Genomic DNA, 27970 nt, shown 5'->3' on the forward strand with positions numbered 1-27970 from the left:
TTTACACGGCGCTGTGCAACAAACTAATTTTCCTAAGGCATTACAGTCAATCTTAGCAACACTATGTTTGTGTGCACTGACGTGCACACTGCCACCTCATCCCCATCTAACATAACCCTGCTTTGGCACATAACATGAGTAACTCTTACGTGGGCTGCAATTCATGGGGCTAAGCTCTTTATTCTCCTTCCCAGATACAAGTGAAATAAATAATTTAGCTCTAAGGCAGTTTACAGCAGCTTTTCTAATTGGCATTATCTGTTTTGGAGCACAAACACAATAGCACAACACTGATGTATACAATGTATTGAATGGTGGCAATGCTGCTCTAGAACACAACCTCAATTCAAGAAAAAGACAGCTGCCATGTTCATGGATAACCCTGCAAAGGGTTCCCCACTGACTTTGATCACATTGTCCAAGAACCTCAGGCTTCAGCCTGGATCAAGAAACAATCTAGAACAACTGCCTTCAAGGAATTACATCCACTAGATGCAATGAGTGGTCCAAAGTTCTGGCTGTTATGCAGGGGCTCAGAATAACTGATTTCAGTTCCTTACCACAATCCTACATGGCCCTGGTCAAGTCACATCTGCACAACTACTTTCAACTGTATAGGTACCCACAAATGGATGCAGATCTGTGTCTTAGCTATGAAATTATATATTCCCTACATTTGAAAGGCTTAGGGAAATAAATACACCAAGTTCCCATTAATCTTCACACAGACAATATTCATCATACATAACTACAGAGAAAATTTTTGCCCAGTCTCCATTATTCAGACATTGAGTTTCCACCCCACGGCCTGAAGATTCATTATCCAAAACTTGGTTTTATTTTTTTTTTTTCCTCTTAATACCATTAATAGTGAGTCAAAAAGTATCAGATACAAAAATATACCATAATGAACAGTTATTCAGGAAGTCATCAAGTTTGGGGTTCATTTGATCTCCAACTTCACTTGGCTGAACCTGTGCTGTAGAAAATTATGGAAAAGGCCCACAAATCTTTGTGAAATCAGAGCACCTCACCTATAGCATCAGCATCTCTGAAGTTACACACTTTGGTCAAAAAAAAGCATGCTGCTCTCCATTCTTTGCTTAAGTGTAAAAGTCTATTTATTTTACGCTTCTGTTTTCCTGCATTGCTGTAAGAGTGTAAATCCTACTTGAAAAATCCCCTTTTACAAGTTCAAAATCTCCAAAGACTTATAAGCTGACGTGAAAGATTGACTTAATTGAGCAGTATATTTTTGATTTACTAAAGAAGCCTTAATCCTTTGATTAAAAACTGATGTATAGTTTTCAGAGAGATTAGCAAATCTAAAATGCATTAAATTCCAGGGCAATAAAACTACTCCGACTGTACTGACAGTGTATGTAAATGTAAAACCATCCAAACTGCAGCTAGGGTGGCCAGTTATTTTTTGGGTTCTCTATTAAATTCATGATATTGCATTCATTTTAGTCTAGATTTTATAATCATATGTTATGGTATAAGTAGTTACAGAAATGATCATTAACCTATTGATGCTACCTGAGACCAGCTGTGCTATCTATTTACCAACAACTTCATTTGGAACAAATCCAGAATGAATTTTGCATTCTTCCTTTCCTCTCCACTCTTTTAGCAGATCTGTGTTTAAGTGCTTTAGGGCAGAGTTCATAGAAAGCAGCTCTGAAACCAACCTGCAGCCAAGGGCAAACATCTCAGGTGTTGGACCAATGCATTCAACAGACACATTTCTGCCAATCTCTACAGCTGAAAACAGCACTTACTCATAAGGCAGCTACACGTACCTCCATACTTTTTCTGTCACCTTCCTGAACTGGATGCCATCCCAAAGGTACACTCTAACCAGATGAAATAAGCTGTCTTCAGAGCCTCAGGTTCTGTTGCTCAGTTCATGATGCTCTCTCTATACAATGCTGCCACCTGCGTAGTAAAGATCAAGGCAAGCTATGGGTAAACATGGTCCTTGAACTTAGTGTCCTATTTGGCAGCTTCATAAGAATTCTGGATCTTGCCCCCTGTGTCTGATTATGTTTTTTTCTGTTATCACTGAACTACAGAATCTTACAGTAATTTAGGTCAGATGGGAACATCTGCTCCAGCCTGAGGCTCAAAGCAGAGACAGCCTCAAAATCAGATCAGGTTGCTCAAGGTAATGAAAAGGAAAGCCTTAAGTGCATCTTAGAGGAAAGGTCCCCTCCTTTGCCTGGGCTAGGCTGTGGTCAACAAGGTCAGAGCATGTGTTCTGCCACTACTGAATTATAAAGAGTAGTAGTTTCAACTACAGGCTGTTAAGAAGGGGACAGAAATGGAAGAAAGGCCCATGACAGCTGGAGGGCTGCCAGCCTTCTAGAAGTCAAAGAAGTCTGGGGAACCTGAACTTTAGTTCACAGCTAGTACGCTTTGGGACAGCTTGGGGTTTTCATAAGACTTTATCAAATACAGCCAGGAGAACCAGCAGACCAGTGAAAAGCCCCAGGCAGTGCTGGCCGTGTTGGTGGAGGACACTGTGTGCCTCAACACAAGCCAGTGCCCAGCTGCCAGGCTGCTGCTCCCTGACAGACTTCCCATGCACCTTAGGGCAAATGACCCCGCAGCTCGTTCCCACTGACACGAAAGCAGCAGCAGCACAAGGATAAGTGTACTGATGATTACAAGGTTGCTCGGATCCTGTGGTAATGGAAGCCACACAAATACTTAAGATAGATGCCGTCCAAGAGGCAGATAACATTTACATCTATGATCACTCCCCAAAATGCCAAATAACTGACCCCAAGGTCATTTTTGAGAGATGCATTTTCCCATCTGGAGCTATCTGTTGACTGATTTAGTACTCTCCACTGTGACAATGTCCAGGATGACAAGGTGACACGAGGATCAAAAACTCATTCCTCAAGCCTGCCAGATCAAAATCAGATATAAAGTAGTTATCTCGTAACACAGTTGTGATCTCTGTGCTATTCCTAGGATAGGATACACCACCTTCATTCACACCACTGTCATAACCAAGCTTCCAGGAGAAGAGAAAATGAGAAATCCCCTCCTGCCTGGTGGAGATGGAGAACCCAAGCCAGAGGCAAACCTGTCCCAGGCTCTGCAAGTAGGGCCAGGTGGAGAAGCAGGCTGTCACCCACATGAACCAGCTAGCACAACTCCTCAAGCAGCCTAATTCAACCATAAACTGAACCTCCTAGAACCATTGATAGCCTCTCCATTCCATTAGGATGGAAATAAAACCCATCACTTCTTCCGGACATCTGTAAGCTAACTGAAGTAACCACACAGCCTTAGCACTGATGCACATGAAAAGGCAGTAAGGAACTGGTTCTAGTTTGTCGTTCAACTTCCTATGCTCTCCTCAAAACTATCCAATCTTTTATTTGCTTTTTAATCTTTTTACCAAAACCTACACTGGAATAGATGTGAACCAAAGCAGGAGTACTTCAGCAGAGCAAGTGAATAAACTAAAAACACTTGTCAACACGCACAAAAATAAATAGGTGGAAAATAAGCCCAGCTCTCTTGAAGTCAGAGCAAAGCAGCATATAGGACGGGTCACAGGGATAGCAGCAGTAATTACATTTTACATTGCTTTAGGTTTCGTTTATGCTGTCAAAACTGTTTTGTCACACTGGATTTTTTTTTTTAATGCACTTCAGATTTTGCTAATCTCTAGAAAATCTATATATCAGTCTAATCAGAGGATTGAGGGGCTCCTCACTGTATCAAAAATATACTGCTCCATTAAGTCAATCTTTTATGCTGGCTTATAAGTCTTTGGAGATTTATAATTTGTCAGATGAAGGTGGGTTTGGGTTTTTTTTCCAGTCCATGTAGTTACTGAGCTTTTTTAAACAGTGAACCTTAAAACATTAAAACAAAAAAAAAAAAAAAAAAAAAAAAAAAAAAAAAGTAGACTTAAAATTCATTTAAAAGCCTGCATTGACCAAAGCAGCAAAAGTGCCTGAAATCCCAGAAAGTTGCAGTAAGAAAAGAAAATAAGATGCAAATGGTCACTGTGGACGAACTCTTGGTTCCTCTTCTTACACTGCTGCAGACTATTCATCTTCATTTTTACATTCTTGGCCTATTCTTACCTGCATTATTGTGTATCACAACCTTCAAGTCAGTTTCCAATCCCAACAGTTTCACACCTGCTGATTACTGCTCCACAGGAGCGCCTTTATGCTTCCTTGCACAGTGCTTCTTAAGCATGGAAGGGATTCATTGTAAATAAGACAAACCTATTCTCCTATCAGCTTTCAAATCCCTCCCTTCAAGCCCTCTTCTGCTCCAGTGACTACAGAACACTTGACTTTGACTAGGCAGTTCATGGCCCCAGGCTGTAGAAGGGAGCACTTGGCAAACAGCAGATGGTGAACATCCCTTCCTCTTCAAGTAACCACCGACACTATTCCTAATGGTTTCAGCTTCCACAGTGGCGAGTGACATGAGAAGTGAGCGCAACTGTAAAGCTCCCAGGCTACAAGTAGATACACCAGTGTCCAAACAGGAATATATCTTGGTTTTTCTTGCCTCTTTTTATGACTTAACCTCTTACAGGGAACAAAGTAAATCAGGTCTGGATTCTCCTGCTCTAAATATTATCAGAAAGATCTCTTTTAAAGGGAAGTTGCAAGAACTGGAGGGCAATATGTAAGAGTAGAAACAATGAGGAGGAGGAGGAGGAAAAAGGCTAAAGGAATGATTTTTCAAAGCAGAACTCTATTAAAATTGGAAATATATGAACACTTACACTGCTTTTTTAAAAACTTCTTTCCAACTTTTCACACTTATTTTGCTTCGTTCATTTTTAAGGATGACTGCACAGCAATATGAAACTTCACTTTATAGTTCCATTATGATAGTTCCTTCTGTTCCTAGAGTAAGATCTGTCTATTTCTTGCTACACAAAAGACTTGCCTCTTGGTGCTGTATGTTTGTAAAGCACCAAGAAAAACACAGGCCTGGTTTAGGACTGTCTGCTTGAATCTGAGCACAGAAGAAAGAGTGACAACACAACACTTAGATATCATATTCAGACACAATCTGCCTGCTGACCTACCTGAAACTTACATCCCAGAGTTACTGAAACACAAGCATAAGTTCATCAGTGCCAGTTGTACTTAAACTTGCTGTAAGGTCACTAGGTGAGTACTGACTCGGGACCCCAGTTATACCGCATGGTAAATCCCAGCCCAGCATTTAATAATTCCAGCCCTAAGCAGTATTTCAGCTACAAAGCACATCAGAAATCAGTACTGCTCAAGTATGACCAACATCCATGGAAATCAATGGCAAACCCCCCTCAGTTTTGTTATCAGCTCCGCTCCTCAAAGAACAGAAAACCAGGAGAGGTTGTACAGCTAAAAAGGACAGTCACATACAATTCACAGTCACAGTGGGTGAAACATTAGCTTCTCAGTCAAGTCTTGCTAACAGAAATCCATTGAAAGCAAAATGATTAAAGTCCACCTGGTGGATTTACAGGGCTTTGTGCTGATATGAGACTATTTAGTCAGGAGAGGCAACCTTTTGACATGATTCAGTTGACTGCCCGTGCCATTTGACACACACCTAAGGAGTCTAAGTGGTTACTGCTATTAGAAAAGACTTGAAAAAAAGACACTTGTCACATCAGGTCAGCTATCTCTTAACTTCATCCTGTGAAATGTCACCAGTACCCCCAGGCTTCTCATTTCTTATCAATCTTTCAGATATATGTCATTAACGTTTTAAGGCAGCATGAAATGGGGCAAAGAGTGAAACAAAGAAAGAGCACAAGTCCTTTATTTTCTCTTCCATTAATAAACCTTTAAACAGTTTACAAGCTTTTAAAAATAGAACAGACTGTGTTAGATTTGAGCACTGTACTTTTATAAGGAACTTAGCCTGCGTTTTTCTCTTCAGTCTCTGCAGACAGACAGCTGAAGGCTCTCACTGCAGTGGAGTTGGCACTGAGACCAAAGGGTCAAGGCCCAAAAATCCTAAAACAAGGCTAAATAGCTTAAACAAGCATTGGTCTTCTTTCCCTCCACAGCCCAAGGACACTTGTCAGGCTTCAGTGACAAGTCAGGGGTAACAGCATGAGCAGGCTGGTGCTGTGCTTCCAAAGGTATGAACTCGTTCAGATGGAAACCCCAAGGGCTGTCACAACTGCACTCTTACCAGGTGTCACCAGAATTTGTGGTGTGATGAGTTACCTTTATCTTCACAGGTCCTGCACTTCACGTGTCTCATTTTAAACAACCACTAACTTGCTTTGCTAACTCAGGGCCAAAGCATCTTGCAGAACCAAACTCCAACAGACCATTACATCCCCTGTGCTAAGCCTTCATGTATTACAGCTATTCATTTGAATAACTACGGCCAACAGCTCATTGTTAATACACTGATATTCTTCTCATGAACATGGCTACACTTAGAGAACATTCTGGGAAAACCATATTACTTTAAGACATTTTAAAAAAAACAAAAAGAAATTATCAAGCTTTTCTGCCTCATTTAATGCCTAGAAAATCCAGAGTCTTGAACTCCTGCTCTGCTACAAATAGACAGAACCTCTATGCAACAGGAGGAGGATGGAAGCATGCAAAAAGGGAAAGAAATACAGAAAAAGGAAACATAGATGAAAGTCTTATAATATCTTGGTTGGACAAACCAGCGTTTGACAGCTGTAATTTATGTGACTATTAACAGGATTGATAAGCCAGGGTCTTGCTGACCTTGGTAATATTCCAGAAGTAATATTTTCACTAAGGTGAACTATTTCTGGACATTTCTCCAACACACTACACTGAACAGAAACATGTTTTTTTTTCCTCTGACACTAAAATAAGCACAGCTCCTTCTTTCTGTCCTGTGTTAAATGTGAACAATATATTCATATTGCAGCCAAGGTCATCTAAATTCTTGTCCCTTGGCAGGGGCTCACCATGTTTTTTTCTGTTGAATGCGTTAATATATGGGTCTTGCTTCCTCCTCCTTAAACAGGAGGCATCCACCACACAGACCTCAACCAGTGAAGCCTGCCAGGCTTATCTGAGGCATTGTCCTGCCAGCGGGAGCCACTGACTTCTTAACAAAACATCACTTCTTCCCTTTTAACTTATTGCGCCCATATGCTGCTTTCCTCAAGCAGTGCAAGCTGCAACTTTGCTGCAACTATTCCTCAACCCTCCTGTCAAGTTAAAGCCCTCCAAATACACATAACTTCTTTAGAGGTATTAATGATTTCCTCAAGCAGGGCAGTAAACCAAGATTTCCTGATACACAGAGCATCTACTTTGTTCTTCAATGCTTTAATGAGCAAATAAATATTACTCCCCATCAGTATGATTGGCACCCAAAAGCACGTGGTACTGAGACCCCAAGGAACATAAATGCCTTTTCCTTTCTGTTCTGATGAACTCAAGGACCATCAGTTCAACCACACTCCAATGACTGATAAATGATCACAACACCCAGGAAAACCCTCCAAAAGAAGCGTTCCTCTGGTGTGCATCAGCACAGATCACAAGCCTGGAGCGACAACAATTGATAGCAATTGAGAAACAGCAAATGTAGGCAGCTAAACTCATTTAATCAGCAACCACAAAACAACATTGTATGCAACCACCTCCAACAATCTATAATAACAAAACCTGTATGCTCAAGGAAGCTGCTTGATACTGCAGCTGTACACATTTATACAAGCTAATTAAAAGATTGCTACTGAAGCAGTACAGAATATATCTTTAATTACTTGTAATACTTTGAATGGCCTTCAGATGTATCTCTATCCTAATCATACTCAACTCTTCTCCTCCTCAAAGTATGTTATAATTGTTTACTAATTTACCATTAAGCTCTTGTTTCACACACCACATTTAGCCCTCCACAACCACTGACTACACAGTTCTGGGGAAGGAAATGAGGAGAGGATGATGTGCTAATGAAATTACACCACTGAAAGATTCAGGACTTAGTGTCTGTTTCCACTAACATCTGTAGAGTCCCAAGAGTCAAAAAGGAGCTGTGTCAGTTCTGTTCATAGAATGAAAGTCCTGATTTACAGTCTGGTCCCAGATTGCACTTTAATGTACCCACTTTAATGTACTTAAAGCTAAAAACAGCATCTATGTTACTAGGTTTCATTTAGACAGAATGCTTCTGGTCATGTATCTCTGAATCCTGACCCAACTCAGAACAAAACATACTTAAGATCTCTCTTGAGCAATCTTAAAACTCTTCTTGCTCCTATTGCAAACAGACCTTGATAGGAAACGCAGTAAGGCTTTAATTTTAAAGGCAACTCTACTTTAATGTTACCTGGCACATCCTCGTTTAGACCACGACTTAAACAGCGGGAACTATTAAGGATGATCATTTCCCAGTTTTATGTTGATCTCAGACTCATTTTTTTCAGAGTCACCAATTAAGTAATCTGTAGATGAAGACAGAATGAACTCCTACTTTTTATGACAAGGTCACGTACATTTTTCTCCCCATAAAGTCATTACACCAGGTATAAGCAAAAAAGCTTTATATCTTACTCCCTCATTCTAAAGTTAGATACAAGTTCTTTCTTGTATATGAAGCTCTAAACAAACAAAAAGGAAGAAGTCACAACTTTTGCCTCTTTCACAAACCATACAGAGGCTGAACCACAACCGGCTGTTTGACATCACTCATGTAGATGGCACCACACTCTCCTTGTCTGCCTGAAGCTCTGCATACACTCTCAGCTTTTCAAGAACACCAAGCACTCACCCACCTCCTAAGGAGCAAGAATTCCTGGTCTCCAGTAAAGATAAGTAAAACAAAAGAACAGAAGTTACAACCTGAATTAGGGCTGTACTTGCAAGAGTTACTCTACACAAAGTTAGACTATTATCCCATGAGTAAAAGAGTGAGGCTTTAGAAGACAAAATAATTAGTTCTGAAGAGAATTTTCCTTCTATGAATAGAACTTTTCAATGCATTCAGCTGCTTGGGCGGGTACGTGTCTTCATGCATGCATCAAGAAAAAAGAGAAAGACTTCAGAAACCGAAATGCTGCTTTTGGACTATATTGTGTTCGTGCACTGCTAAGGCTGATGATGTGCCAGTATGAACCGGCTCATCAGATGGGCACAGGCTCTCTCTGTTCTTTCCTATGAAGGTGGCAGATAAAAGACAAGGCATTCAAGTAGCTGACAGGGTAACCTGTAAGTGCCTGTCCTGAGCAATCTACTTGTCAGCTTTCCTGGCTAAGAGAGGAGACGTGTGCCACAGCTGTCAGCTTTGTGTCATCTTTCCTCTCTGCCTTTCATCGTCCTTCATCCCATGAATGGAGGTTTTATTTGACTTTCTTTTTTTGGCCCAGCTCACAGGAGGAGCTCCTTTGTCCCACTGCCCTAACACATCTTGTGAGTGTGCAAATCTGGCCAGCTCCAGGAACTGCTAATGGAAAAACAGAAGACAAGGCACATCAAGGCCTAGAGGTTTAAATTAACATGTACTCCAGCGGTGAGCTAATACACAGACTGCCTTTTGGCCACAGACGCTGGCCACCACATACAATGCAGTGTAAAGTGGATGGGGTGCTCCTACCAGATGATTCCATTGAGTGTTTCTTCATCATAGCAGGAGTAAATCCTCAGAAAATAAGGAATCTTAAAACTGCTTTTATTTCCCAGTGACATCACTAACATCACAGACAGCTTAACTTTCAAGCTTGCTATGGAAAATGTCTGCACCTGTTCTGCTGCTGTAGGAATCCAGCAGAACCACCCAACTCATTGGACATTCCTATGGAAAAAACAAGCACTTCTCAACTAAATTCCCATCTACCACCAAAACCAGAAAATGTAGAACAGCTTACACAAATCTCTGCCTTGGAGAAGTCATCTAAAACAATAACCTTGTCTTTAGGCAAAGGGCAACTCCTCAATTGCCTGGAAACACCAATATACACAATCACGTACGAGGAAAGGAGACCGCACCTCCTGCGTGATTTTAGGAAAGCCATGAAAGATCAAAAGATCAAAAGACAAAAGAATGGCTAGAAACTGGCAAGAGCACATTTAATTCTGTAAAACGGGACAGCTATGGTTGGAAGACATAAGAAGTAGAAAGATGACTACTGGAAGTGTAATTCAGGAAGCATGACACACAGCCTCAGAATCCAGAACTACGACCTCCACAAGATGGTTCTGGTATCACAAGCAGATGGGCTTCATTGTCAAACAGATACTAATGAAGTGTTTCCATTCAGAAATGTCAACAATACTCTGCTTTGATAAGGAATATTTCACCATTCCTGGATCATTTTTTTTTACCCTAATTTTTTTTATTCCTTTCCCTTTATAGATGTAAAACGCCAGAAGGTATATCAACTTTGACTCTTCGCTCTGGTTCAGAATGAAACAGATGCCACTGCTAAAGCAGCCCTTCTTTCAGGGCAGAGACACAAACACACCTTCCAAACTACAGTCCTACAACTCTATGAAAGTAAATGGTAAAGTAAATACTGAAATGTCCCAAATGGAAATTCCAACTCTGCTCATTTTTTCCTGTTGGCTTCTGGGAGGCAGCAAATAAAAGTACATTAAGCTCTTCTCTCCCTTTAGATATCCACTAGCAAGCTGACATTTGTTTCAGTGTTTGAGCATTAAGAAAGGAAAGCAGAACAGGCTCAGACTTCAAGTGTGGACAAACCACAGGAACAGAAAAAGCACAAGTGAACAAGAGAAAACATTTACAATGGGAAGGCAAGTGTTCAGCTGGCAAACAGCTCTCAGTTGTCAGGAATTAGCTGTCAAAAATACAAGTTCCTGCATGCTGAGCTCTGGGCTTTTCTAAACCACCCATTAGAGAGATGAATTTTTAGATAACTTAACATGACATTTGCAAGGTTCATACTGGTCATTCTGCTTGGGTGTTCCAGCCCTCCACTCGCTCAGCCTCTTCTGCCTGCACGTGCTCTGCTTCACTCCAAGTAAACTCTGCTGCTGTTTTTCAATTGTGATTTGCACAGCACAGAGTCACTCCTGGTATCCGATGAACACCACCTAAACCATCATCGCCATCACCGATAGCACAGATCCAAAATCTGAATCACCTCTACTGCTGGATAATGATTTTTGTAACTTTATTTCAGATAAAAACAGCAGGCACAAGCCATTAACAGTAGTTGCTACACAATTTATAACAGATTCTTCAGGAGGTCTAAATCTTGGATTGAAATCTTCAACGGATCAAACTTTCATGGCTTGCAAAAACACAGTATGGTTTGTAGAGCACGAGCATCTGAATAACTCAGTGCTCCTTACACAGTTCTACATTTCCACATACTCTGCTTCCACAGGAAGCCAGAGCTTTGGGAGGAGAGATGCTGAGCTAAAAGTAATTGCTAAAGGTAATTATTTAAACACTCTAAAAGAGCACATTGCTTGCCTTCTTTTTCCCCAGCAGTTAACAGGAAAGAAACAAATGTTTTGAAGCAATGGTTATTAGTGATTTCAAATATTACTTCTGCAAGCAACAAATACAGGTAAAGCTTATGGAAAGGCAGCAATCTTTCAGCTGGAAAAAAAAAAAAAAAATGGGAAACATGAAAATAAGATCATTTTGCCTCTGATATAATTTTGATTCCCGTCTGCCAAACTTACACTACTCAATCACCTCATAAGCTTATCCAGTTGGGAAAGTCAGGTAGAGTCTGACCATCAGATACGAGAGGTATTTTAGTCACTGAAAGGATCCTTAGACCTGACCCACCCCATGCCCTAGAGGAAGTCTCCTGGGGTGGTGAAGAAGCTCCAGAGCATTAACATTTTCTGAACTACCTAAATTTCTAGAGGAAAGGCTGTTTGTGAAAAGAACTTTAGAGCACTTATGAAGAAAGGATCGTTCTGGCTCTGTGTGGAAAGACCTCAGTGAAAAGCACATTAGGGTCAAATGTTATCAAAACAAACAGTGGAGTCAAACAAAGCACCGCTTTACATAAAGTGTAAGTTATTGCCATTGTTCAGCAAAGTAAGAGAATTCACAACCAAGAGAACGTTAAACTTCAAAATACTGTAGCATAAATGATTATTACAGATGTGCTCACTGTTTTGAACAAAAATTATAGTTGGACCATTGCTGATATGTGTTAAACACTCAGAAGATAATCCTTCTTAACACATCATCACTATTTGGCAAGAAAACAAGCACATGCAGCAGTTTTACCAAAGCACTTGCATTTGATCAAGAGTACAATAATCTAATTCAAATCAACACTATAATTAGAAAGCAATTGCTGTATAATCAGACATCAAACACGAAATCACCCTGGCTGTTTCTAACAAAGTCACTTCGTGCCAATTCAGTTCCACTCCATTTGGAAGTTTTACTCAATAGCTGACGGTCCTGAGACTTCCTGAGCCTCCTTCCTAATTCTTTCCTTAAAGGAATAGTGGAGATGCAGACACCCAATGTCAGACAGCTTTCTGACCATGAACTGGCATCAGAAGAGGCCACAGCACACAGCTACTCTCTGCAACGGTACCAGAAATGCAAATGTGCCACCTTAATGCCATTCCCATTGGTGTATCTTAACCCTACACCCCAGATTCAGAGCCAGCTTTTACCAGTGGTCTTATTCTTGAGATCTCAACCTCAGCCAGGAAGCCAGACTGATTAGAAAAGCCAAAAATCACTGTAGGTGTCAATATCAACTCTAGTCAATTATTATATACAAAGGGACAGTTTTATGAGAAGATTCTTTTGTACTACGCATCAAATAGCCTTGTAATAATTGTATCTTTCTCTCTGAAGAGCCTCAAAGCAAACTATTTCAAAGGCAGGAAGAGGTGAAGCTCTCTAATTACAGAGCCTGAGATATGCACAGCAAAGTATTAAAATAAGTGATATAGATGAATTATCAGAGAAGAGAGTGGGGCCAATAAACCATATTTAGTACACTAATCCTGAATGTTTGTTTTGCATTCTTTGAACCTTTTAAGATGACAGGTTCTGATCAACTGCTTCCCCTAGAGGTTGGCAGCTTTCCTGCTCTAGCATTTAATTTCTGTTTGATGTTCTCAACTTTGTGTCAATGTACAAACTACTGTTAAGATATATAGTAGTGATTAAAATAATTCATCCATCTGGTTATAATTAAAGACCTAGTTAAACGTAATGACAGCTTGATCTAGCAAAGCCAGCTCTCATCTTTAAAAAGAGCTGCGTATATTCAATAAATTACACTGTAAATGGGACTATTGCAACATGGCCATTAAATTCAAGTGAATTAATAAAAGCCATTTCATTAAAAAAAAGTCTTAATGACATTTACTAGCAAAACAAATATGGCAGAAATTACAAGTACATCCAATTGCTGCCTATGACAACTCATTGCCTCCAGAAGACCCCCCATGTGCCATTAAAGATACGTACGTTCTGACAAGAGGGTTTTTCAAGTGCTTGAGCAGTGACCACTGTTCCCTGAAAGACAGCTGAATGGCTGAAGTCATACGTAAACCAGTTCTCACTCCACTGAACCTGATGGTAAACTTCAAATTTAAACAAACAGTGGCTGATACATATATGTATTTTAAAAAAAAAAAAAAAAAGAACATCAATGCAGGAAAAGCACAAGTAGGTACATCTGACTACTTTGAGCATCACAAACACTAATCTTCCTGAATAAAGAAATTAGTCAAGAGTATAAAGAAAGCACATTAGAGCCATGGATCTCAGCAAAAATAATCAATGAAATCAACAAGGGCATTCCCCATAAAATGGAAGAGCCTGCATCCCACTTTATGGCTCTGCCTATTGCTGGCACCAGAAAAGATGTTTATATATGTACTTACACAAAATTCCTTCTGTCAAGGCAGAAATAGCACAGATTACATCAATCAGCCTGCTCAGAAAAAGGATTTCTGTTGTCTTGAATAAGAGCAGGATTGTATCCGGAAGCTGAACTACATAAATAACTGATTTTGACTTTCCAGGAGTCTCTAAAAACTAGAGAACATTGTTGTGAGTCTGTCCGTTCCAAGTGTCTTTCAAAAGTTCCAGCAAAGCAAAACAACAAAGAAAAAAATCATAGTAATTAGGTAACTTTGGCTCCAAACTAATGTTAACTTGATCTGAAGGGATTCTTTCATTTTCATTTTGAAATGTTTTCAAAAGGCAACTTGGAAGCACAAATACCTCCTGGAAATACTGAGATCCACTTGATTTAGGTGATATTTGTGCTCTATTAGAAGAACTATTTGGATAAAGTGGCACATGTTTGTGAAACTGTTACACAGTCAAGCCTGCCATTTTGCTGAAAAACCTTGTTTCTATCAAAAACCTTAATCCAAATCAGGAGTTGGGATTATTTCTGTTTTCAACATTCACAAAGAGATTCCTGCCCAATTCCACTGCGCCCTTTGCAATGAAAAACTTAGTCTTCACAGAAATCTACAAAATCTTTTACATTCACCTTTGTGATACTGTTCTAACAGATGCAGGCAGTGAAGCCCTCTCTAATTCCCACTCTCAATTCTCATTCCAGATATAAAAGAAGATATGGCTTAAGTTTTTTACTGACATTTACAGCTTTTTCTTCCCCCATCTTCAAAAAGAACAACCATAAATATCTATTTTCAGCTTACATCTTGATCTTCCATTGTTTTGTACACTACTGATTGATCAGTCTGCAATAGCTAACTGATGAAGATCAGTACAGATCTTTTCACACGGTATTGATTCTACACCTTACTTGCTTTGAAGCATCTTGCCAACTGGTTTTATTTTAATGCATGTCTCTTTCATGCAGGTCTGCCTTCTTTTCCTTGCTTTATGCATGTTTTCTTTGCTCCTCAACAGGAGGACTGTGAACTTCCTGTCACACTTTTTCTTCCTTAATAGACACTCAAGTTTTCTCATATTCATGCATGTTTTGCAATTCCAAGCCCTAGTACAGCACCTGCTACCAGGAGATAAAATTAGCAAACTACAATCCTTTTCTCACATGCATTTGCACACAGTACATTTGCAGTCATCTTCAGTGCACATGCATCTGTTTCTATGTCTGGTCTAGGTCCAGGAGTAGTGAAACAAAGGCAGCTGCGAGCATTTCCAACCAGCCCAGTGAAAAGCTGAAGAAATCTCTTGAGAGGACGTAGGGTTGTGAGATCTCCAATTAGATAGACAGACCAACTTTCCATGACCTTTCTGAGAGAACCAGAAATGTCTGGCCACTTGTCAAAACTGAGCGTCCAATCCGATTGCTGAAGGAAACCCATAATAAAAGATAGCCATAGCAATATCAAAGGCAGAAAATCTGAGATGCAATTGATATGATTGTTATGGGAATAGAATTTTCTGCGCTGCATGTTCCACACTGCTTCATAATTATATGCAGATACACCAGTCCCTGTTCTGCCCCAAACATGACATCACTGTATTTACTGCCTTGAACACACAATCTCAGCATCTCCCTTAGGAGATCTTTTAACAAGCTAAAAACAACCCAAAATCTTAAAAGATATCACAAGAGACACCAAAGGGATTGGAATAGAACTGCCAACACGAAGAGCAGTTCTTCCATCATTCCCACTCTTGCTTTTTGCTGTATTATAACCACAACCTCCAGGCCCCAAAATTATTTCATGCTATTGAATGCAAGCAAGGACGTCAAACTCTAGTTCTTAGACCCTTCTAGTCTAGTTTTCATAGTCTGTACTAAGTACAATCATTCTCAACAGCACATCTGTTTGAAGCTGTGTTCAAACCATTTGTTTCATATTTTTGTTGCCCTTTTATATTTTAATAAAAATAAATTAAAAGACAAAAGACATTTTGTTACCATGCATACATTAACTACATATAAAATAATGTGGCCCAAGACAACTTCTCTTCACTCAGTGTAGGCCAGGCAAGCCAAGAGGTTGGATACTCATGCATATTAGTCAATATATTCAGCCTCTGAAAACAACAGGACACTTTAACTTGATATCTGTAGTGGATTGGTGGTATGAATAGCTCTGGAGGAGTACCAAGAAACAAGAGACAGAGGACAGACAGCATCATAGGTTCATTATAAGAACAGGACTAGGGAACAGATGCAGGCTCTGTGATCACTGCAGACCAAATTTCTGTATTTTTATGACATGGAGCCAGTAACATCAATGCTTTAAGAGCAGAGGTGGGTTATCTGCTCTGAGAACTAGACTCAGAGCCTGCTGCTGTCAGCTTTCCATAACCACATGTTCCTCATCACCTGTGTTGCTCTCAAGAGTCCAGAGCAGCTGCTGAGCTTCAACCCATATCTCAACGACAAGCATTCCTTACTGTAAGGATCCACAGCCCTGGACACCACACACCTCACACAGGGGAAATCTCTCCCTAAAGACAGATGCCAATGTGAATCAGTTATCATTTGAATGTTATGTTATGTGAACGTTGTTGTATTTAGATCAGCATACTTCACTTCTAGCCCCAAATTCTGCAGGAAGGCTTTTTTTTTTTTTCCTGCAATCATACCAGACTCAAAAATCGTGGTGTGAGATTCTCGCCTTCCTGTGCTGACATGCCAGCAATTGGACTCTATTCCAACCCAGTCTCTGATCCCTTGCAATTCTTTTTATTTATGACAAAGCAGCAAATAGAGGCAAATGGATAAATAATCAGAGGTAAGCAGTGTAACTAAATGACAACAATATCTCAGCAAGAAACAGACAACTGCTACAAAACACTTGGGCATATTCCAAAGACCCTCCCTTCCACATGGGACAGACCCACATTCAGAGGAATCTCCGAAAACCTCCTTTCAGCTATGAATACAAATGCTGTAGAAACCCAACTCACTTCAGCCAAAGTCCAGCTGTTCTTAATTTACTTCACTGTTCAAAATTAACTGCTTGAATTTGTAACTTTTAGTCCTAACAAAAGGCTCTACAATTTGGGGCCAAAGTGGAGAGAGAAGGGGAAAGCTGGCTCACCCTCAGCTACTGCTGAATTGACAAGCACAGAAGTCAGGGTTAGCATACAGCAGCAAACAGGGAACCTCAGTGAGCAGCAAGGTCTATGACCCATGTATTTACTGCCCACCAAAGGATGTGAGGGACCACCACACGTTTCCATTGCAGATCTTCTCTCCACTGTTACTTATCCTAACTCTTCAAGTCCAGCACTACTGTGCTTAAAATGGGGTGCCATCTAAATAATCTTACTTGAATATCATTACATTGTCTGGCACAATGAAAATAGTCCATCTCCTCATTTTTTATTGAAGCCAATTGAAACCAGTCATTAGGATCTATCAAATGTAAAGGGAACGGATATTTTTAGGAAGTTTCTCTACCAGTAGTCTTGATTTAACTGAAAACGAATTATCCTTGGGAAGCAGAACATACAGTAACAGGACAACATGGGAGCACATGCCATTCTCCTGAAAAACTTCTAAAGAAGGAGACAGTGTGACCCAACCCTGCCTGCAGCCAGGCTGCCTGTTCAGCAAAGCCTGGCAGATCTGTAGCACGTCTCAGCATTCTCTTACACACAGCACAACTTGAGATGCCCCAGCACTTACACAGGAGGCTCTGGAAAAATGAGTCTATAACATCCAGTAGTTGTGTTTGCCACCCGTTTGCAGCATGACACCAGGAAGCTGCCATCTGCCATGTGAACTAATTCACCAACACCTCTGCCAGGCTCTGCTGCCAAGGGAAATTCAGCTGGGCTATTACCCTGACAGCCCTCCCCTTACACAGCTCCTATCTCTTTATTTGCAGGGACTCCTCATAAAAATCTTGGCACAACCCAAGTTGGTCCTCCCATGCTGCAGAAAGGAAAAGCTAAGTGTAGAAGCAATCTGTATTGCAGAGCATACATCATTTCTCTAACACACTCATCTGGCCAGGGTTTCTTGGACTGCTTTACAGAGCAGTGGACACTGTCCAGAGCTCTCTGCTCAGTGTCCCTGACAAGATGGCCATCAAAGACTAGGTTAGGGGTCAGTCACCCAAAGCCATTAGCACTCCAAAGTGATTGATTAGCATCATGTGTGGTCTCAATCAAGAGCCGGTAATGAGTTGAATTCATTAATCCCATTTATGTGTTTGCGTAGTCTGGGATTTCAGTGAATAAAAAGGCTTCATACTGCAACTGATATATTGCTCTGCATGAAGAGGACAACGAAGTCACACAATGAATTATAAGGATTTGCATATAAATCTGTGTTAGGAGAACTTCAGCACAGGTATTTCTAAGTATCAAACAAAGCAGCTCTACAACTCCATCAGCACACCTACAAGCAGTGCCAAGCTACAAGCTTTCTTGCACAGCTTTGTATTATAGCACTGCCAGTGCTTTTTTTTCTTTTTTTTTTTTTTGTATTTTCCTTGCAATTTTAAAATAACTTTTTTGAACAGTTATATTCAAATGCCATAACCACTCCAAGTTTCTCTTCCTTTTCAGAACACTATAAGAAATAAACTGAATTTTCTGTTTGATGGCTCTTGATTTTGCTCCTATAGTCTTACTGCAAAAACCTGTTTCGACTATTCCTCCCCCACTACACAGAGACACAGTTGTCCTGTTTTCCTCAGGGCATCCCCCTTCATAGTTTTCTGCATGGAGTCCTCTCAGCAAATAAGTTGGTTCTATGCCTGCTCCAACTGTAGACACATTTTCAACAGGCCAGACTTCCACCATATGCTGAGTCCTGTGCTTGACTCCAGGCACCCTTCTCCAGCATTAAAGCCACAAACTCCTGCCTCTCCTCTTGTCCCCTGAGATCTCCTTAATGAATTATTAAGAATAAGGATGAAATTATGGCTCCACTGAGGTCAATGGGAATGTTCCAACAGACTTTAATAAAACCAGGATTGGCTTCAGTACTCAAAATCCCAGAACAAGACACCATCTCACAAAGAACGATGAAAGTTTTTCATTCTTACCACTTCAGAAAACAATACACAGGTTGTCAGTGAGGACACCTTCCATTTACTTGCCTCTGTCATGACAATACGAATGCTGAACCTCAAACCCTTTGCAAAATACAGCATGTTTGAACCACATACCTCTGAGCAGAAATCATAATATCTGAGTTGGTGACTATGTTGGAAACTGCACCCACCTAAGATAGTTGAAGGAATAAGCTGATGATATGGCTGGATGTCCAGAAGCTGTTAAAACTTCTCCCAAAATAAATTAAATACCTGACGTTAGAAACAAACACACACAAAAAAAACACACAAGCTATTTCAAGATGGACAGCTTGAAAGAGTTCAGAGGAGCTCTTTTATTTTCTTATTTTCCTTTTAAGAGCGTATTAGTTGGTTAAAAATAGATCTGAATAATAAATGCCTTTAAATGCTCCCAGGCCCCTTTTGTAGAGACGTTTTCAGCATTTCATGTGGGGAAAAATTAAGTACCAGTGAAAGGTAACGATATTTGGTCTCTCAACTCCAAAAGAACATTAAGCATGTTAACGGTGACCAACAAATAATTGTTAAAGCAATTCCAAAACTTTGCAATTAAGCGCTGGAACCTAAAATAAACACGGTAAAGGATATATTGGCCAAATAGTACATTTAAACACAATTTTTTTTCTTTGCAAATCCCTTAAACACCAATCTCAAAGGTTCTCCCTTCTACATCTTGCCACAACATATGTTGCACTGATGCTCTGTACCACAGTGCCCTGCTGGAAGCAATCTAATGGGGTAGGCAAATGCCATGTTCAGCACTTAATATCCTCATTTCACATCCATAATCCAGAACAAGGTTTTCTTTATTTCTTCAAAAGAAAGACCACCTCTGGTGAATGCTTACTGACCAACAGGACCAAGTGAAGAGGTGCCAGAAGAACACCCAGTCAGTGCCAAGAAGAGCAAGCTCTCCCGTTCAAAGGCCTCACTAACTGCTGTTTTGTTAGTGGAAAGAACAAGAGGAACCAACCTCCTGGTAACGCTACCTCTCATGATCTCTAGAAAGGCAAGATCAGGCAAAGACTGATCCCCAGAAGACTCTCCTTCCCAGCCAAAGTTTCTCACAGGGCAAGAATGGAACTAGAAAGACCAAGAGTAAAAATGCGTATTTAAAAAAGAAAGAAAAAGTTTGTGATTGTTCCACAGTGAGGCAATGAAAAAGGAGATCAAAGAAGTCTTCCAAGAAGCATTTTTCCATTGGGATTCAGTGACTTGAGACCACCCAGTACAGGTTTTACCCACTGAACTTTGAACACACTGGGAATATCAATTGGTCCTACTTCAGATAAATCCAGACAATCAGTTATCAACACTGACAACCAACTGTTCTCTTCACACCCATCTTCTGAATAAAAACAGTTCAAAATTGAGAGTTTGATTTCACCTTGGAATTCAAGAAACATCAGACAGGGCCAAGAACACAGAGGCAAGTACACACCAGGATACGGTCTGGTTGTCTGACTTCAGGCAAACTGTTTTCTCTTCCTTCTTGCTTCTCCAAATTTAAACTGTCCCTGTATTTCATTTGCACAATCTTAAAAAAAAAAAAAAAAATATATGGAACAGTAAAATACACTCAATCATACAAGAATACAGCCACAAGCAAGCTGTCTGGCCAAGTAAACTGCAGAGAGTTCCTCTCTAAAGAAATCAAGGGCAAGACTTGCATAAAGTTTGGAGTTATCAGATCTTGATCATGCTCTCCCCCTCCTTCCCATCAAAAAAAGGCAACGATGAGATAAACAGCAACTGTAGCCAAGTCACCAATCTCACTCTTCCCTGCCTTACCAGCTAATTTCTTGTGCAAAATGACTAAAGAGAACCACCATGTCATGCAAAATTTTCTTCCCCCTTTCAATTTAATTTTCTTATTGTTATTTTCAAAATAGCCTCACCTTCCAAAACATTCCTGCAGAAGCAATTTTCAAATCTAAGCTTGTCATTTTAACAGGAACAGGGTGTGTGAATCCCTCCAGGAAGCCCTGAGAATCTCAGAAGCCATACTTTTCTTTTGATGATGAGTCTCAGGTTTTGCATCCCAAACAAGTAACTTTAAACATATCCCCCTATTTCATTAACTCAGACACCAAGGGAACTACAGTTCCCCGATCCTTAGGTCCCCACAGCACTTGCTGACTAAAACACAGACATGCATAAGATTACATGACAGCTACATGCCCGCTGTCTGGTTTGTCTACCAGCGATCTCTCTTGGGAGAAGACTCGCAAGGCCCAGCTTACAGCTATCTTGTGCCACATCAGCATAAATATTAGAAGTTGGAGTAAATTTTATTAGTAGCAATTACCTAATACTGGATTTATTAGCAAGCGAGTAAATAAGGACAATTCTATACACAACCCTCCTCCAAGTATAGGGAAAAAAAGAGTACTACTAAATACCACACAGACAAAAGGTCTTGACTGCAACATTATAGCAGCTAAATGAAAAAAATAAGTGTGAGAATTCACCACTTGTTGGCTCATGCCTGGAAAAACATCCATCACAGCTCCTCTAAGTACAGTCTGGTCAGATCTTTGAAAACTCCTGTGGTGAGGACGTTCTACAGTCTGCATAAGCTCCCAGGCACTTTGGAGAAGAGCACTTTTATTCATGCACGTCACTGGCTCTGGAGGTCAAGCAGCTATTTCAGCTTGAAGAATCACAAAAGGCACTTGGCAAAGCATGAAATTTCAATATCTGCACGAGCTTTTCCTTGGTTGTGGTTGTTTCTTTTCCCCCTCAAAGCACAGCACCAACTGAGACCACAACAGCCGCAAAGAGGCAGCTGCCCACAAGCTTCAAGTTCAACAGTACGAGAACAGCCCCCCAATACACATCACTAACCAACACATCCACTTCCTGCTAAAATCTAATAAGGAGCGAGTTCCAGCTATTTAGTTCACACAGAAAAGGCAGCTTTGCTGTTTTAAAGATATGCAGGAACCAGAGGGTGCTCAGAATGACACCAACACATCAGTCAGCAGACTGAAAGGAACAAATTAAGGCCTTGCAAAATACCTGAAGTTAGAGAACTTCAGCCCTTCGCATGAAGCAGAGAACCTCATCTGTACAGAAGTTCAGCTATTACAGGTAGATTTCAGCAAAAGAAAACATTCGGCACCAAAAGGTTCAGATCTCAGGTCTGGTTGTTCCCCATTTCTTTCATCTCCCTTTCTCAGCCCCCTGCTGCTTTCTCCCCCAGCAGTCAGTCAGCAGCTCCAACAGTGGAACGACAGACCATCAACTTTCAAATGCAAGAAAGATCAGCAGAGACTGCCAGAGAAAAATCAATGCTCATCCTAGGCAGATTCAATTTTATCCTAAATCCACCAGTCCGCAGTTGAAAGAAACCTAGAAAATTATAGGGAAGACTGAAAGAAAATTTCTTTGCCGTTCCCGACTAATTTGGGTGCGCGTCAATATTAACATTTTAATTCTAACCAGCAAGTACCTTCCAGAAACAGATCTTTCATTCACCCTCACTTATCTGCTTTGATTCCCATCACAAAGACAGCTCAGGGCACAAGAACTGAATTCTTTCTCACAAATCACATCCAAAAGACATGCCCCAGCTATTAAAGGATATTAATTCAGTGAGCACAGACTACACGTGCAGTGAAACCTTCGAGCCACATGCAGTGTAGGCTGCAGCTTCTCAGCATCATTTTTCTTCATAGATGCACTTGTGCTGCACCCCTCAACATAGCTCTTGAGGTTAAGAGACGAGCGTGTTATAGCTTAAACATCAGAAAATAAGCAGGATAAGACCCTCTCCTCACCTAGCTTTAGTTAGCATTATGCTTAACATATTGATAAAACTATTCATACAGGAATTATCAGAGTTGGTAGAATTAAACCAGTGCTATCTGCTCCAAGTATTTTAAAGCAATTAAAATAAGCTACCTGTTGGTACAAGGTCTTCCTACAGAACTGTTTACAAGTTAACTATTTCACATGCCACAAATGTGTATTACTAGATTAAACTCTTCCCACACTTCGATAACACGTATCATTGAAGAAACATCTAAACTGAACTACTAAGAAGCTGGAGAAGAAAGCTGTAACAGGACATTGACCTCTTAAGAAAACACAGAAGTGAAACATACGGAAGATGTTTATTCTGTATGAGTTTCCTGTCGACACTGTTTATTATTGAGCAATAAACACACTTGGACTGCAGAGATATATCTTTAGAAGAAGTATTAAGAATCAAACAGTTTCTGTAAATCTTCTGAGTGGTATTAACATTCAAATTTAAACAAGGTCCCACACATAACACGCATTTGATCATTTAACAGGTCCATGTCCATAGTATTTCTGGCTGCAAATATACATTTAGCATCTGATTCCTCCACTTAGTTTAGCCAAAATACAGAGGTCTAGTCTTATTTTAACTAAACACATCCTAAGTTATTTTTATGTGTTTCTTTCCAGTCACATTCTCACTGAAGCAAATTTCTGCTGTGGTGATGGGTTGTAAAAGTTCCCTTCTTCCATTTCCCCTCATTTATCCTGTTTCATGGCATTATCTGATAAAAATGCTGTAGACACTCTCACTCCCTCATATAAAACATAAACAACTGGGACATCAGGAAAATCCACCACCATATCACTGTTCCAGCACCACCACGACAACTGGTTGGAGTCCTGATAGTGACTTACAGCGCTAAGCTGGTGACAGTGAGATAGTTAGGACTAGATAACATTGCTTCCTCAGCACAAAATGAGCCTGAATCAGGAACGAGTGAGGAAATAAGATGAATAACCTGGAGGATTAACTCTTTAGGGTAAAAGCATAAAACACCTCAGTTTTCTTGCTAAAGGGTAAATTTGGGAGAAAACGCACTTCAGACTGAAGTGTTTCCTTACATCCTACAGCAAAGCAAGTTGTCTCCCTTGTTTGAGGATGCTCCTTCACTTTCAGATATACTGAAGTGTAATTGAATCTGATTTTGGAGCCACATTTAGAAACAAAGCCTAAACATTTCACATAGAAAATGCTGAAACGACAGCTTTCACTTCACTCCAGGGCAGAAAGATGTAGCTCAAATTGTTTGCCAAGTTTGACTGCAAACAGTTTCAGCTGAATTGTGTCTGATTTCTCAGCAAATAAACTAAATGAGAGACCATTTGTCTTGCCTATCTGTAAAAATAATATTGGCATTTTCAACAAACTTTTTGTCAATAGCTGATAAGATATAACATATGTGGAAACATGATGGATGCAGCCTTTTCTTTGACAAGGGCCTTAGTCAGATGGGACTGCATGTTGAACAATACTAATAAGAGGTCCGAATGCTTATTAGCCCCCCTCACCAACATTGTACTCATCCCCTAAAGCACGTGCTACAGCCTGGGCTGCAGCCAGCCTCTCTCTGCCCAGCTTTGTACTGATTTACATCAGCAGGAACTCACCCCAGACCCCAGGTCTCAGCTATCTTTTATGACTGTCACTTACAGTGCCCAGATACTGCAGAAGAGGACTCTTCAAACCAGTTACATATGTAAGAATAGTATCTTGCAAGTGTGTGTATACAACCAACCTTCTCCCACTCCTCAGAAAGTCAATGCTCAGAGCAAGCCCGTCCTCTGACTTGTCAACACACTCTGCCTCACTGCTTGCCCTTTTGAGATTCCGGGCCTAACATAAGGTGATGGGAACTGAACTTCAGTTCTCAAGAGCACCTGCCGTTGTTATCTTTAAGGACTCAGGAAGATTTCAGGCACTACTGCTCCATGCCATGTCCTGACACTTGACTCACAAAGTGGCACTGGTGTTGGCTTACCTCCAAGGCTGTAGATAGTGGCTGTCAGCAGTGAGGTGAAAACAAGAGAGTGGAACAAGAGAAGAGACCCTACTGCTTCTTTTGGGAAAGCAGCATCTGAGATCACTGAAGAATCCTTTCTCTTCTGATTCTCTGGCCATCAAGATCTTCTCTACACAGACTGCACAGAAGCTGAGTTCATACATGCTTTCTTAGTTCATCGAGTGCCAGTGGCCATAGCAAAAAACTGGTCAGTACTAAATAAAAACTGACAGTTTTCATAACAACTTGGATCCCAGAAACACTGCAGAATTTGAGGATGCTCCAAGTTTTAGTACAAGCAGAGAAGTTCCCATTTTCCACATGCAACTGATGCCCTCTTCCATAAGATAAATATATTTGTATGAGCAAATTTACTCTATTTACTATCCAGAATGAAGATACTGAAAGTCCATAACCCTAGATTAAAGTCCATAACCCCAGACAGCATAACAAATCACAGCTGATAATTTGATTTGTTTTGAATACACTTGAGCCAGAAGCTATAGCCTAATGATAATAGCATGACATCTCTCTCAAAACAGATAGCAGGATACTAAACTGATCTTCTCTCCATTGTTGATACTTGCCCGTGTTACGTGCATAAGACAGATGTAGGAATGCCCTTGCAAGGAGGGAGATACTGCTTTCAATGAGAAACCAGATAACAGTGAAGAAAGCAGCTGCTTTAGAGAAACTTCATTGCTTCTAAAGCATTCAGAACTGTAGAGGCATTTAGTGTTTGCTCTTTTATCAGTGCAGCTGCAAGTGATAATTCAACCTCCAAGTGGTCTGTGCTTTTGTTCCATTTGAATTGAAAAATGCCCTAACAAAAATCCTTGCTTTGTATCAGGATTAAATGCTTGAAAAGAACAGAACAAATTGCATTTTAAAATGATCAAAATGATCTATATTCTTTATCACGTTGCTAGCAAAGGTTCGCATATACAAATCAAGTTTTACCACTATCTAAACGCTTGATGTGAATTGAGTGATGTAGCTTTATCAGTCAAATTCCAAGTCAGAATTACCCAAGAGTTCTTTATTATCATCATTTCAGAAACAGCAGTTGCCAGTGTCACACACAGCCAGCACTTCACTAGACACCCTGAGCATCTGCATCCTAAAGTAGAATGCACCTTCTACATACTGATGCCTCCACAAAACTACATTTGCAAGTATCATTTCTCCTGTACAGAAATCTCCTTTGTGAGGTCAACATCAATATTATTTCTCTCAAAGCCTCACTTCTTATAACATTCCAGTGTCCTACAAAGCCAACAGAAAAGCAGTAAGGACCTCCATGGAGGAAGCAAACTGAGGCTGTTTCTCATATATTTAAGAACTTCACTTACGCTGAAATTAAGCCTTCAAATTATTTTGAATTAAATCTCACCTTTAATTAAAGTGTAACCACTGCATAAACAGACAAGAGCTCTCCTGCTGAAAAATATCTACATGCACAACATGAAGTTGGTACCGCATGTTGTGGTGTAGTTATCAGAGCTCACTGCCCACCCCAAGGAAACAGCCCAGCTTGTGTTAGGTATTTGAATCCACAGAGTCTCAGCAGGAAAAACATATCAACAGACACACATACTGGATGCTCCCCATTTCCCAAGCAACAATTTTCCCCATAAGAAATGTTGATTTAAACCATTCATGCTAACATGAGTGCAGGATAAGGTTATGTGATTCTTGGAGCCACCACATCAGGTCATGAATGATGTAGTAATGAAAATTCCTTGCTCACTGCTCAGCAAATAAAGACAGGATTGTGAAACCACTCACTCTGCTGTGCCTAACCCCGCATACACAGAGGCAGGTTCTCAAAAGAGCCCAGCATAAAGAACGAAGGCTTTTGAACATCATCTCACAGTCATCTTGCTAAGAATTACCAAGCACTGTGAAAATCTGATATTTACACTGCCATTTCTAAATACAGGCAACTTATGGGTACATGTTCACAGAAACAGCTCTGTGCCACGTACCCATTTCCTGGGACACAAGTTATAAAAACCTCTTGGGAATTGCTGCAGGGCACAATGAAATACCTTCCCCACAGGCTGGCAAGCTTTAACTCTTCTAACCTCTGAACAGAGGTGAACCTCAAGAGGTTAGCAGATAACCTCATCATAACCCCGGCCTTCCTGCTTAGCTACTGTACTAAAAACCTCACATGCAGAAGTAACAGGGACTGCAGGGGAATAAACAGAAATTTCTGAGCCTGATTTTTATTTATTTTTTTTTAAAGAGTACTGCATATCTATCTGCAGTTTCTAACACCATTGCTTAGAAATGAAGGTGCACTATAGATCTAATAGGGTCACCTTGTATGGAGAGCTAAGATTATTCAGATTCCACAGTTACTCACACTGCCAAGCCAGACATTTTTTCAGGATGCTCGCATCTCTGATTGCTTCTGTTTTCAGTCCTTGGTCTAACGATAACTTCCTACAACTTCTTTTTCTCCACAACACAGAACCACTCGCTGAACTCTAACATTTAACTGGGTAGCTTCTCTGCATGGAATACAGGTTCTTTTCTATACAAACCTTCAAAAACAAGCCTTTCATTTCAGCTTAGCCTTTAGAGATGTGCAAAAGCTTTCACAGACGAAGGGTGTATTTTTAAAGGGAGGCAATAAAAAGGACTGTTGTTTTTTTCCCCTTGTCTTAACTGACCCCAGACTCTAACCTTACTCAAGCTGATAATCAAGAAAGTAAACTAATTAACATGTATGTCCAGAACCTGCTCTCAACCTTACTACCCAACATTATCACACTGCAACTTCTTTCCATGTCTCAAAAACTCAGTTCAATCAATCAAAAGATGCTCCCAGCCTGAATCATCTTGCTACACTTAGGCACGGCAAAAACCAGCCTGACATCTGTGTAGTCATTTCAGAGCATCTGCTGTCCTTGCTAAAAAGTATTTTCATCACAAAAGTCAAGAAATAACAATTTCAAGAAGTTCCTGAAACCTCTATTCTAAGTCCCTTAAGTTGTAAGCTCAAGGAAGGAAACGCCTTTGTGACAGCACAGCTGTAGATTAAAAAGATTCCCAGGGCCTCCTGGCTATTCTGACTCTTGGTCTTTAGAATTATATGAATATAGGCTTAAGACCACCCAAATTCTTCTTTCTCCTCCTTTTTTCTGTGAAGCAGAGGGAGTACACACAAGCATGAGGAAAAAGAGACCATTACCCTCAGTG

At 40.4% G+C, this 27970-nt stretch overlaps 1 long non-coding RNA gene across 1 annotated transcript in view; it reads right to left on the reverse strand.

Moving 5' to 3' along the window:
* Positions 1-1799: 1799 nt before the first annotated feature.
* Positions 1800-27970, reverse strand: part of LOC107310917 — a 53076-nt gene continuing 26905 nt past the window's right edge. Inside the window, exon 2 of the long non-coding RNA XR_004306701.1 lies at positions 1800-1938. This is a non-coding gene — a long non-coding RNA (uncharacterized LOC107310917). The remainder of the gene's footprint in view (positions 1939-27970) is intronic.

Source organism: Coturnix japonica, chromosome 3 (genome assembly GCF_001577835.2).
Source record: "Coturnix japonica isolate 7356 chromosome 3, Coturnix japonica 2.1, whole genome shotgun sequence".
In the NCBI taxonomy this organism is placed as follows: Eukaryota; Metazoa; Chordata; class Aves; order Galliformes; family Phasianidae; genus Coturnix; species Coturnix japonica.